The sequence below is a fragment of the Amborella trichopoda genome, chromosome 5 (assembly GCF_054954075.1).
Source record: "Amborella trichopoda isolate Santa Cruz 75 chromosome 5, AtrichopodaSantaCruz75HAP2 v2.0, whole genome shotgun sequence".
Lineage (NCBI taxonomy): Eukaryota > Viridiplantae > Streptophyta > Magnoliopsida > Amborellales > Amborellaceae > Amborella > Amborella trichopoda.
In genome coordinates this window covers 28,063,331-28,072,866 of record NC_142340.1, presented here as the reverse complement: position 1 = coordinate 28,072,866, position 9,536 = coordinate 28,063,331, and positions in this window count along the sequence as shown.

Sequence of the window (9,536 nt, the reverse complement as noted above, 5' to 3'; positions counted from 1 at the left end):
TATTCTTGAAATGCCCAGACTTTGAGGTTCTTTACAGAGGGCTCGAAGGAACCAATATAAGTAGGACACATTAGAGACGGCTGAAAAAGACGTTAGCCCAGGTGGCTGAATTCTTAACAGTTGCTAATGCCTTGGCGGCTCGAGCTAAGTCTGAGCCATCCTCTTCTACCGAGAAGCACAACAAGTCAAAGTCAAAGAAACCCCAATGGCCTACTGAGTCTGACTTTGAGCAAAGATTGAGAGAATCAAGAGGGCATAACTTATATTCTGAGAAAGCTTGCCACATGGTACATGTCACACCCCAAGAATTTACAGTACTGTTATTCCTGAGATGTGACAGACAAAACATATATACATCTATTGATAGGATAAATTTATAGTGGCGAGGTCTTACAAAGTAAATAAAGAAAGTTTAAGCAAAACTACAATATCTTCCCAAAGTTGATCTTGACTAGCACTCAAAATGAAGCCGCAGTTATCCTGAAAAATTTTACCATAGTTTGATGAGTTTGGCTACTCAGTAAGTGATCATCATAATTCTAAAAATAATCATGGTTGAAAGATATCAATATTTTCCAAAATGAGATCTATTAACAGAAATGCATCAACAGTTTCACTTTCAATAAATGCATAATTAAGTATAAACCGAATAATTGAAATGCATATAACACTTTAACGGTAGTGCATAATTCAAAGGATTTCACAAAATACCCTACTGGCGTCCCAAGTAGGTCACCTATATACCCCATCAGTGTCCTGATGGGTCCACTTAATCCCTATCGGCGTCCCAGATAGGTCCACTTAATCCCTGCAGGTCCACTTATACCTCACCGGCGTACCGGATGAGTCCACTTAATCCCTACCGGCGTCCCAGATAGGTCCACTTATACCTCACCGGCGAACCGGATGAGTCCACTTGCATACTTAAATTATTTCTAAATCTCTTTAAACATTCGAAAGCAGCAATATCATGTACTCAACATATCACTGAAACCATTAATATGAATTTCACTTAAACCATTAATAACAGTCACTCTTTATAATATTTCAAAAATAACCAATCAAATATTTTGGGCTCAAATTTAGAAAGGTAGTAGTTTGTAAAGGCATTCTAGCATAATTGCCAATTTAATATGTATAGAAAAACTCTTATAAAAATTCAAGAATACGGAATTATTACAATTTTACTAAAAGCAAAAATATCACATTTATTTCTAACAACAGACAAGAAAAATAAATAAATTTATTTTTCTAATTTACAGCATTCAAAATTTCTAACATAGATAAAATATCACAATTTTTATTAAAAATATTATTTTTCAAGATAATGAGGTCACGTGCGCATAAAATTTATCGCGCCTAAAATTCATGATAATAAGCAGAAATAATTATTTCATTTTATTTTTAAAAAGAATGGATTATTTTTCGAGACAATAAGGTCACTTACACATAAAACTGATAAAATAAAGATCCTAGACGGAAATATCATTATTTATTAAAAATAGACTATTTTTCAGGAAGACGATGTCACTTACACACAAAACTGATAAAATAAAGATCCTAAACGAAAATATCACTATTTATTAAAAATAGACTATTTTTCAGAAAGACGATGTCACATACACACAAAACTGATAAAATAAAGATCCTAAACGAAAATATCACTATTTATTAAAAATAGACTATTTTTCAGGAAGACGATGTCACTTACCTAAAATATTTGAGAGGGAGCTTCCGATAAAAATTTGGGTTCGAGAGAGAAGTTCACTGTGTTTTGACTAGAGAGAGAGATCTCAAAATTTTGTTTTAGAGTGGGAGTGCTCACATCCCCTATTTAAATTCTTATAACGTATTATTATATTATTTTCTTACGCTCTACCTCATACCTGAGGTGTCGCGTTAAAAGCAGACTTTTATCGTACGAAAACCACGTCCGCTAAAGGACGTTGCCAGCTGCAAGCAGCAGGAGGCAAAAGCAGGCAAGCGAAACAGGCAAGCAAAAGTTAAACGAAGTAAAAGTTTTTGAAAACAGTGATGGTCCCCAAGGACCATCATACTCAAACAGAACATCACCTATTTATAAGCATATTTTCTCCTTTTTTTTTTTTTTTTTTTTTTTTTTTTAAATATTAGGATTGTTACAGTACATGTCTATGACGTATCAGTTAGCAGGGGGCAAACATCGCAAACACCCATGCAAAGATCAAGCGATTCATATGAGGGTGCCTCTGGCCCCGCCATCACTGAATCTCAACTTCACAGTAAATTTCAACTCAAATTCCTGCAGCCTGATATGCCGTCCATATTTGAGGTCGACCCTTTTGTGCCCAGTTCTAGAAAGGTGCAGAAATCACGACCTAAGCTAGAGCTCTATTGGTAGCAGAGATGTTAGGATCATGGGTCTATGCACTTGAGGTTAATGAGAAAACCTCTGAAGCCAATGGTGATGAGTTGCAAGAGGCCCCAAAGAATGAGAAGAAGGCTGTCAAGTCACAGCTGATGAGCTCGAGGAGATAAATCTAGGAGACAAAGCCGGACCCCAGGCTCACTTTCATCTCGACAAACATGTCTTCAAAGGAGAAAGAGAATTTCACTGCCTTCTTGTGAGCAAATCAAGACATCTTTGCTTGGCATTATCATGAGATGCCCAGTTTAGATCCTCAAGTCGTGGTTCACCGTCTCGGCATCGATTCCTTTGTCAGGCCCGTCAAGCAGAAATCAAGGAGGTTCAGGCCTGATCTTGAAATGCAGATAAATGCTGAGGTAACCAAACTCAGGCAAACCGGCTTCATCCGTGAAGTCAAGTACCCAAAGTGGCTGACAAATGTTGTACCAGTTAAGAAGAAAAATGGTCAAATCAGGGTCTGCATTGATGACCGTGGCTTGAATACCGCTTGCCCAAAGGATGACTTTTCGTTGCCGTTCACGGAGATGCTCATTGATTCTACGGCTCATTGTCAGATCTTCTCCTTCATGGATGGATACTCCATGTATAATTAGATACAGAGGAAGCCACCGCGTTCTTGACTCTAAAAGGGGGTCTTTTGCTACACAATGATGCCTTTTGGATTGAAGAAAAATGATGCTACATATTAGAGAGCAATGACAACCATCTTCAAGGATATGATGAACAAGAAGGTCGAATGTTATTTAGATGACCTGGTGGTAGAATTTGAAGAGAAAGACACTCATATGAGAGACCTTGAAAAGCTGTTCGAGCGATTACACCTTCATCAGCTTAAAATGAACCAGCTGGAATGAATTTTTGGCGTGCGTTTAGGAAAGTTCTTGGGGTTCATTGTTGGACATTGAGGGTTGGAAGTTGAGTCAGTCAAGGTCAAGGCAATCCAAGAAATGCCATCACCAACCACACTGCGAGAGCTATGTTCTTTTAAAGGGCAGCTGGCGTACATCCGCAGGTTCTTCTCAAACCTCTCAAGTTGCTGTAAACCCTTTACGCACCTGTTAAAGAAAGATACCCCATTCATCTGGGATGAAGCATGTCAGGCAGCCCTTGATGACCTCAAGCATTATTTACTCAATCCTCCAGTGCTATCTACACCGGTACTGGGAAGCCCACTCATCCTATACGTGACCGCTCTGGACTAGTCACTCAGGGCATTGTTAGTGCAAAACAATGACGAAGGGAAAGAAACTGCAGTGTACTATCTCAGTCATAAGATGCAAGGGGCCGAGAATAATTATCCCCATATAGAGAAGAGAAGATGTGCTTGGCCCTAATCTTTGCAGTACAAAAGGTCCGTCACTACTTGCTCGGTCATGAAGTAAAACTTATATCAAAGGCAGATCCTGTAAATTTTCTCATGACATGCTCACGCCTGTCAGGACATCTTGCTAAGTGGGCATTATTGTTGATGGAATTGGACATCACATATGTCCCACAAAAGGCCATCAAGGGCCAAGCTTTAGCTGATTTTCTCGCAGCACGCCCCGTACCGGCAGAATCCCCTTTATCAAGTGACCTTCCTGATGAAGAAGTATTCTATGCAAAATCTTGAGCACAATAAGGGGATAATGAAGATTGCCTTTGACAAGTCAGTCAAGGTTCGCTCATTCACCCGTGGAGATATGGTTTTAATGGTCAAAAGGCCAATTGTTATGCATGGATGGCGTAAAGGGAAGTTTGAACCCAAGTGGGAAGGTCCCTTTATTGTAAAAAAAGTATCGCCAAATGGAACATACATACTGGCACATCCTGATGGAAAGGAGGCAATGCCCCCTATCAATGGGCGATACCTAAAGAAATACTACCCATGATGCATACTAAGAAAGACTGAATGTACAAACATAAAAGAGTTAAAAAAGACGGTAAAATGAAGACAAGCGAGACAGTTCAAACAAGGTTTAACTCCTTTTATTGCATTAGAAGGAGGTACAACCTAAAAAAGGCCATTATTAGGGAGGTTACAAATCTATCATGCTATATTGCTCTCACAAAGAAAATAGCTGTGGCAGAATGTCGCTCTTGTATCTGAGGAAAAGAGAACGCTACCCCCAGCGTTGCCCTTGCATCTGAGGAGAGAACGGTCACAAGCCAAAACTTGCTCTCATATCCAAAGCGTTGCTCTTGCATCTGAGGAGTGGACGGTTATAGGCCAAAAATTTTCTCTCTCCATCAAAAGCATCACTCGTGCATTTGAGAAAAAGAGGACAGTTACAAGCCAAAAGTGGCTCTCACAATAGGAGAAGGTGGAACCAGTTTGATGGGGTATACCAGACATACGAAGCATACTTCTTTGGAAAGGAACTGGTCAATGATGAAGAGCCTACCCTGTTCACAATGAGGGTCCTTCCACATAACAACATGTACTTCACAACAGGCATCATAACCATCACCCTTTTCCTACCCAAGTCATCGTTGTGTGTGACAATTGCCACACGCTACTCTTCGCTTAGCATAACCACAATTGAAAGGAAATTACTGTCGTACATGAAAGGATTGTTAAGTGAACAGCCATTGCCGCACATGATCAATGCCATATGATTCATGTCGCTGGTATGCGTGACTGAGGCACTGAAAAGCGTCCCTTGTGTCTCTAAAGGCCAGCGTCGGTTGCGCTTCATGAGGACTAACGTCAATTGTGACTTAGAGGGGTAATGCCAACTGTGTTGGATAAAGGGGGTAACGCCGGCTGTGTACACCGTCGCCACGTGTTCGCTCGTGACAGTGACCTTTCACCTTCCCGTGACCCTTCGTCTCCCTGGAGATTGTGCATTTTCTCGAGACTCCTCATTTTCCTGTGATGACTTGAATCCCCGACAACCTTGCGTCTCCCCGCGACTGTCCGATTACCTGTGGCTGTTCACTTTCCCTGTGACCTTTGGTAGCCCACTAAGAAACCGTCTCCCTGCTCATTGAAAACCAACTGTGACACCTTTTTGCACTTTTTCATGATGCCAGAAAACACTTCCGCTCACCGCTGCTACTCTCCCACTACTCCTCGGTGATCGAAAACCATCGGGAACCACTTGAAGTTTACGAAACTGTTTGATGGCCCTCGCTTGGCTCTTTTCCCACCACTCTGGTGGCGAAGAACCTCTACCGGAATACCTCTGCAACCCACCAGTGTCCTCCCTTCTTCACCTGAAACTTTTATTCCTCAGTGGAAACCTCGATGCTCCCCGAAAAAATCTTGTGGATACCCTGCTAAAGCCGTTAACTGTGCCGGAATACCTTTCCCATGTAGGAGTTCTTGTAGGGGTTTATTCTCTCTCTCTCTCTCTCACTATTTTACCTTCGAGAAAACAATAAAAATGGGGTCTTCCCCCCTTATTTAGAAGACGGTTCCCCAAGGTACACCTCACAAAGCAAGAATACCAGACAGGTCCTTGAAGGTCAAGCGGTAATGCGACAGACCAGGTTAGGCTCAGACTTGAAGCCCAAAACAGACTTACCGTCGACCGTGCAAAGCCGAGCACCAACCTTCAGATGGGCTGGACCGGGTCGGGCTCAAACCCTAGGCTTCAATAGAGGCTTATCGCCACCCGTCACTAACACCACGTGCAACCAATGTTGAATGCAGGCTAACGCTGACTGTATCGCCGTGCATGACTAACGTCGCGTGTAACCAATGCTGCGTATACTAGCCCCATGCGTATCAGTATTACTATCACCTATGACCATTCCCGTGCATACTAGCACCCCTTGTGCTAGTTTCATGTGCGCCAATGCATGTTCTAGCACCTACCACTATCCCTAGGGAAGTTGCACCAAAGCTGTAACCTCCGTCATCCCCAGTGGAGTTGCATCCAGGTCGTTCCACCTAGGCCATGACTTGTCATCCCTAATGGAGTCAGGAGCAGGTCACTGTCCCTCATCCCCAGTAGGAAGTACACCCGTATTGCAACCCATTGATCCTCACCGGAGTTAAAGTAGTGCTTACCCCTTCAATTCCTTGTGGGTTAGTCTCGCACCAAGCTGTCTTATCCCCAGAAGTCGAGTTACCTTCCATGAGCCTATTCCCCATGGAGTTCCATCTTTCACCTTAAGGAGCCATACTTGTCCTCTAATCCCCTGTGAAGTCTGCTTCCCATCTAAAACCCTTGCTATCTTTTTACCCCAACGGAGTCAAATCACTATCCACAGACCTATCCCTTATAAAGCTTCACCTACTAGGCAACCCATACAATGGTCTGTGCAGCATGACCTTAAACTGCACAGTCATGGTCCGTGTTGCATGACCTTAAACTGCACAGCCATGGTCCATATTGCATGACCTTAAACTTCAGAGCCATGGTCCATGTTGTGCACAGCCTTGGTCTGTGCTGCATGACCTTAAACTGCACAACCTTGGTCCGTGCTGCATGACCTTAAACTGTACAGCCATGGTTCTTGCTGCATGACCTTAAACTACACAGCCTTGGTCCGTGCTGCATGACCTTAAAGTGCACAGCCTTGGTCTGTGCTGTATGATCTTAAACTGCACAGCCTTGGTTCGTGCTGGATGACTATAAACTGCACAGCCTTGGTTTAGATGTATGACCCTAAACTGTATGGTGCAAACTATATGACCTTAAACTATAGTGGAGGTCTTGTTGCAGGACCTTAAACTGCATGGTCCTAGTTGCATGACTTTAATTGCATAGCCATGGTCCAAGCTATATGACCTTAAACCATAGTGCACGTCCTGGTAGCATAACATTAAAAGGCTTAGCACCATGGTCCAAACTATATGACCTTAAATTGTAGCGGAGGTCTAGTTGCATGACCTTAAACTGCATGGCCTAGTCGCATGACTCTAAACTGCATAACCACCGTCCAAGCTATATGACCTTAAATCATAGTACACGTCCTGACCGCATGATGATAAACGACTTTGCATAGGTCTCAAAGGCATGACCTTAAACATACCTTCACAGACACGCACATGCCCTTTACATGAATTTTCACACACGTCTTCGCTAATTGACCCATTTGTGTATGCGCATCACCTTCAACACCTCCTTAGTGAGTCCATTCCTTCATTACTATTCATTATTCCTCAATGAGTCTCACCCATGCTCACAAAACAGCAAGCCATCCCACCATCCATACACGTTGTCAGCTAGTAGGTCACCACTTTTTACCTTCCATTCATACATCATCTGTCCTTCATAGGTAGCCTCGTGCCATCTCCCCATAGTAAGTCAAAACCACCACCATACTCACTCCATGGTCTCAACGGCCTGCCATCCATCTCCACTATAGTTCATCTATATGACCTTAAACTGTAGTGCACATCCTAGCCGCATGACGTTAAAAGGCTTCGCACAGGTCTCGAAGGCATAACCTTAAACACACCTTAAAAAAAAAAGGAAATAACAGGCATGGTGTATATCTAGACAAGGGAGCGTCATGAGAAAAAATGATGGATGGGCATGATCATGAAACGATGAGTAAAAGAGTTCCGTGAAAATAAATATTCGGGCACGGTGAAAACCCAAAAAGGCACCGTGAGTAAAAATGGAAAAATGAGGGTGGAGATGACCATAAGGTCATGGGTAAAAGAGCCCCAAATAAAGAAAGTTAGTGATAACTGTCTCTACGACGCCACTTCCGAGTCCAAGTGGAAATCCACAAAGGACACTTGGACCCATAAATAGGTTGATGAAACACACGCCTCAACAAACGGCTTCATCTCACATTCAAGAGAAAAATCCATGGTGTCATAATACCAGTAACCAAAAATACGAGCATCAAGAAATATTCTGACAGCTTGAGTCCATTTACAAAAAGGACTCGAAAAGACAGAAGATGCACCAAGAAGGCAAGACAAGTCTCATGAGAAAGAGAATTATTCTCTTGAGGTCAACAAACACACTCCAAAATGCTAAAGACACCCCAAGGAGGCCAAAGTCAGCCAGAACTTGGAGCTACTATGTAACGACACTGCTAGCAGAGGGTAGGGGTTATACCCACAGCTGGTCACCTCAATAAACTAAGGTACCTTGCCCACCGAGTACAATCTAGTGCACCATGCGGACAGATGCCAACCAAAGGCCCTTCAGCGCACCATCCACAACAAACAACAAAAAACAAACACACTCCAAAATGCTAAATGCCCTAAGAAGGCCAAATTCAGTCAGAACTTGGATCTGTTATGCAAAAAAAACTACTAGCAGGGGGCAGGGGTTATACCCACAGTGGTCACCTCGATAAATGGAGGTACCCTGCCCAACTGAGTACAATCCTGGTGCACCACATAGACGGTCGCCAACCAAAGGCCCTTCCGCAGACCTCCAACAAGAAAAAAAACAAACCCAAACCAAAATGGGAAAAATCGCCTTCAGCATGGCACTCGGCCGCCAGACAGGCCTGCTTTTGACCAACGAGGTCCATACAAAATCCTCAACTGTCAGAATCACAATTAGTCCTTTGAGGGTGAGGACTTCGATAAGATTCCTCAAAAAATTCACTTCTCCCCCTAAAGTCTCTATATTTGGGCCTATACATTGCATCCAATGATTGAGCATCCTAGTTATAGCATTGCGTGGATCTCCTCGACGATCACGTGGTCTTGTGGCTAGGAAGAAAAAATTAATAAAGCTGAGGGAAATTTTTCAAATGTTTTCCTTCTCTCTTATCTCGAAGCACAACAATCCATGGTCAAGCTGTTTTGACACATTTTTCATCACCTTGGTCCCCAATGCGAAATAAAATGAGAACACGGTCAATAAAGCTTGAGTTACAGTGTAATTATCGACAGTCTCAGAATTACCCCAAAAGAATTAAGAACATTCTTAAGCACTTCAGAAGGCCACCTTCTAAGTTGCGTTGCAATTTCACATGTTTAAGGCAGTGCAGACAAAGAAACAATTTTAAAAAAATTAGTCTCTCGCACCCTGAAATGGATCCTGTAACTAGAGCTCTGTTTTTAGTGCATCAAATTTCTATGAGACTACCACTATTGGATCCGGCACGGTCAAAAACCCTTATGGGTCAAGTTTCGGATTAATCGGGCACTCCAGTACAAAGTTATGGTTAAAAGACCAAAAAGGGGTAGGCCGCACACTATTGTCGTGCGCCCTCCCTGCCC